This window comes from Triticum dicoccoides, chromosome 6A (genome assembly GCF_002162155.2).
Source record: "Triticum dicoccoides isolate Atlit2015 ecotype Zavitan chromosome 6A, WEW_v2.0, whole genome shotgun sequence".
NCBI lineage: Eukaryota > Viridiplantae > Streptophyta > Magnoliopsida > Poales > Poaceae > Triticum > Triticum dicoccoides.
Window position 1 is genome coordinate 88,888,364 of NC_041390.1, and position 4,796 is coordinate 88,893,159.

Here is a 4,796-nt window from a genome sequence, read left to right on the forward strand (position 1 = left end):
AAACTTTCGGCCGGTGCGCCGACGCCTAGCGTTCGCCTTAGTGTAAGCACCGATTGGTTTTTTCAGGACTTGTCCTGCAGGTGATTTGAACGAAAAGTTGGATATAGAGTGGCGAGAAAATTATTCTTGACGTCTCCCTTCCTTCATTTCTGAAAATGAACAGATATATTATAAAAATTCACCGGAAGTATAAATCATCTCAAACATAATAAAAACTCCCTTTCTATAGTGTGGCTTTTTATAGTGCGGCCTCTAGTTCGCAAAGTGGCGCGACGGGTAGACTATTATAAACCCCTAAGAATCATGAATCTGACTTTGACATACACAAGAAAAAAATCAATTCACCTGTCAATAGTAGTTGTGTCACAACTGTTCACAGCTGAATTTATCTGTTTGATTGATCTGCAATATATGGAATGTATTTGAATTTTAAATTTTGGTCCACAAGCTCACACTTCACAACTCACAACACTAGTCAAGCCACAGAGCCCAACTATCACCAGTCCACCACGGTCCACGGCACCCCACGCCAATCCCCATTCCTTCAGCCTGCTCGCCTCGTGCCCGCCGACAAAACCCTAGCCGGGATCCGCCGCCATGGACGCCGCCGGAGGGGGAGGAGAAGAAGTGTTTGTTACCTACGCCCAAATCGGGCCGTACTTCATCCTTCTGGCACTGGAGGGGCCGTCCGCGCAGCATCGCATCGATCGCATCGTCCCCTACCTCATCTCCCTCCCTTCGTCCCCACGCCCGACGCCGACGCCGACGAGTCCTCCGACTCCGACGACTACCACTTCTCCCTCACCTCCTCCGACGACGACACCGCCGCCCCCGCCGACGGGCCCGCTGTCGTTCCGGCGGCACAGGATGGTGACGGCCAGGACCACATCAGCCGTCTCCCGGACGACCTGCTCTCCAACATCGTCTCCTGCCTCCCCACCAACGAAGCCGCGCGCACCATGGTCCTCTCGACCCGCTGGCGCGGCGTCTGGGCGGCGACCCCGCTCCTCGTCCACGACGCCCACATCAGGGCCGCCGACAGGCACGCCGTGCGTGCCCTCTCGCGCTGCGTGGCCGCTCACCCCGGCCCCGTCCGTGCCGTGCGCGTCACCCGCACCTCCTTCCACCGGCAGGAGTACGCGCTGGAGCGCCTGGTCGCCAGCCTCGCCGCCAAGAACGTCCAGGACCTCATCCTCTTCAACCGACCCTGGCCGCTCGACATGCCGCTCCCCGATGACATCCTCAGCTGTGGCTCTCTCACCCGCCTCTACATCGGCTTCTGGCGCTTCCCAGACACTACCGCCCACCAGCCCGCATTTCCCAACCTCCATGAGCTCGGCCTTTTTCACTCCATCATCGAGGACCGGGATGTCGATGCCTTGCTCGCGCACTGCTTCAAGCTGAGAATCCTCTCCTTTGCCATGGCGTACAGCTGCCGTTCACGCCTCCGTATCAGGTCCAGCAGCCTCCGCGTCATGATGGAATGGAGATGTGGTTTCAATGAAATCATCGTCGAGGATGCACCTTGCCTGGAGCGCCTGCTCTTCCATAGCATTTCCGATCGGAGGCCTGTTAGGATTGTCAATGCGCCTAGGCTGGAGGTGCTCGGCTTCTTGGACCGCCAGGTCCACGCGCTCGAGATTGGTGGCGTTGTCATCAGGTTAACTGGGTCTTGTTACTTCTGTGACCTGCACTTAACACTCATTACATGACTGTGCATCCAATCAAATTTCTCATGGTGTTTAATTTGCCTCAATGGCAGGCTGGTATGAATGTGAGAGCTAGGGCCATGCTGCCAAGTTTGAAGATGCTGGCTGTCAAGGTGCGGTTTTCGCACGACATGGAGGTCAAGATGCTGGACACTCTGCTCAGATGCTTTCCTCGCCTTGAGACGCTTCACGTCATGGTAGTACCCGCATCATATCGATATCTGTTCGTCCCTATACTTGTTTATCTATTGTGATTCAAAATCATAATGTGGATATCAGCTTATTCAAGTGCTAGTTGTTCATGGTTATATATTCCAGATTGATGTTGTAGATATCTGTTCTAGCACTTCTAGTTGTATTTTTGGTGTAATTTGAAGATTGATATGCTAAACTCTAACATTGTTTTTTTTTTTCTATCCAGTCCATTCAACCCAGTTCACCTGATAGTGTTGATTGTGCTGAGTTCTGGAAGTCCCTTGGCTCTTGCGATTGCCTTGAATCTCATCTGAAGACATTCGTCTTCCATAGATACCAGGGTCTGGATTGTGAGTACTTGTTTCTTTGTTATATCTTGAAGAAGGGGAAGGTGCTTAAGACGCTGGGCCTTGATTGTGCTGACAGTGATGATGTGGTAGTGGAGGGAGGCCCTATGTCAGGTTCTTCTGTTGAGGGCAATGCACCAACAGGTGGAAGCAGTGGCAGTGATGATGTGGTAATGGAGGGAGGCCCTATGTCAGGTTCTGCTGGTGAGGGCAATGTGTCTTCAGGTGGAAGTGGTGGCAGTAATGATGTGGTAAAGGAGGGAGGTCCGGTGTCGGGATCCGTTGGTGAGGGCAATGCGCCATCAGGTGGAAGCAGGGGCGGTAATATTATTTACGTTTGCGTTGCCTCCCCTTGCTGGACCTTTCAGAACGCCATTGACTTGTCAGTGGAGGATCCCTTCTGTGTGTTGAGGCATGACAAGTGCTGGATCGCTTCTCGAGTTATGGCATGATTTTGCGGTGAACTGGGAAGGTAAGAAGGTAAGAATGAGGCCATGAAGGTAAGAAGGTAAGAATGAGGCCATGAAGGTAAGAAGGTAAGAATGAGGCCATGAAGGTCATTCATCGACATGTTAGCTTACTTATCACATCGACATGTTTACTTATTAGTTTACTTATCACATCGACATGTTTTACTAGCATGTTGCACTCTTTCTTGAGGAGACTGAGATGTGGAAGTACCCTGGCTGAATATTGTTTCTGGCCATTTTGGCTTGTAAAAGTACCTATCAGATGCACCTAATATGATTCTGAGATGTGGAATGCAATGCATTTTACTGATCCTCACCCACGGGGCGGTATTATTCAGCTGCGTGACAGATCATACAGATGAGGTATTTCTGTTTGTTGATTCGGAAGCTATATATGGTGATACACTCGAGGCATTTTCATGCCGGGTTCAGAATTTGCAGTTGCTCCTTGTGATCGCCAAAATTATGCTTGCGTTCACCGTTGTAAGTAACAAAGAATGGCGTGCTTGCCTGTCTAAAATTTTATTATGTTGTTAAAGACACTATAGTATACCCCCTCGGATCCAAAATGAGCGTCGTGGTTTTAGTTCGTAAATAAGTTACACAACATTGTGTGTTTTGTGGTGCTGACACTTGTGTGTCGAAACCAATAGCTATGGAGTATGGAGTACGTACTGGAGCTCACAGCAACTACCGATGCAGCAACTGCCCATCTGCACGTATTCACCTGAGCAGAATTAGGGTGTAAAGAACGAAGCACGTATCTGCTGCCGTGGCCGACGAAGGGTGCATCAGGGCTATGGAAGCACGTATCCGTTGACGAAACCAATAATCGTCAATGGATGCTCCTGCTACGTGGTGAGCCCATTATCCTCTATAACACTAAGTTCCTTAATTTTAAAGATCCCACATTCAATTCAGGTCTCAATTGAAATTGGATCAACAATTTTTTTCAAAGTTTTTTTATTCAAATTATTTTGTACTATACACACTATGCTTCCTAATTTATAAGGTCTTAAAATCAATTGAGGTCTTCAATTTAGAATTGTGTCACCTGATTTTAACCAGGTCAACAAATTTCTCAAAGAGCTCTTCCATTCAATTCTTTTAGTTCCCTAATTTTGAAACTCTTTCATTCTATTGAGGTATTTAATTTTGTATTTGGTTTACGATTTTGATCGGGCCAACTATTTTCAAATCAATTAGCAGCAACCGGCTTATGAAACATATCAATGCCGCACAACCTCCTACCACCTAGAAAAAGAAGGGCCACCATGTGATACTGTAGCACCAACATAGTACATGCTGCCATCGACGCAGAAATTTCTTCACATAAATATATGTTGGTTAGCGGATAACACAGATATAACCACATCACAAAAATCCCATCAGATCGCCGCATTATAAACAAAATTAAAACACAGTCTATCATCTACCCCACCTGCCAAACTAAATATTCCATCAGTTCCAAAATATAAGGGGTATTAGTTTTTTGAAAAATCAAAATTCTTCAACTTTGACCAAGTTCATAGCAAAAGATATTGAATTTGTTTACTTTGACCAAGTTCATAGCAAAAAATATCGACATCCACGATATTAAACAAAAGAAGTATGGAAACTCATTTCATGATGGATCTAACCATAATTTTTCTATAAATTTGATCAAACTTAACAGGTTTTACTTTTCAAAAAAGCAATACACCTTATATTTTACAACAGTGAGTGATTTTTTTTATGAAATCCAACAACACCAATGGCGCAATAGAGTGCCCAACCCTTCTAGTTTATAACACTAAGCTCCCTAAGTTTGAAGAGCTTACAATCAATTGAGGTCTCCAATTGAAATTAGGTCACCTGATTTTGGTCGGGACAACAATTTCTCAAAGCTATCTCATTCAACTGTTTTATACTATACACTATGCTTTCTAATTTTTAAGTCCTCACAATTAACTGAGATCTTCAATTAAAATTGAGTCACTCAATTTTGACCGGCTCAACAATTTCTCAACGAGCTCTCTCATTTAATTATTTTACTTTACTATGTTTCCTAATTTTAAAGCTTCAATTCGAAAGGT

The 4,796-nt window shown here is 46.1% G+C and overlaps 1 pseudogene; it reads left to right on the forward strand.

Annotated features, from left to right (window-relative positions):
- Positions 1–488: 488 nt before the first annotated feature.
- On the forward strand, positions 489–3,058 carry LOC119315198 (annotated as a pseudogene).
- The last annotated feature ends 1,738 nt before the right edge of the window (positions 3,059–4,796 follow it).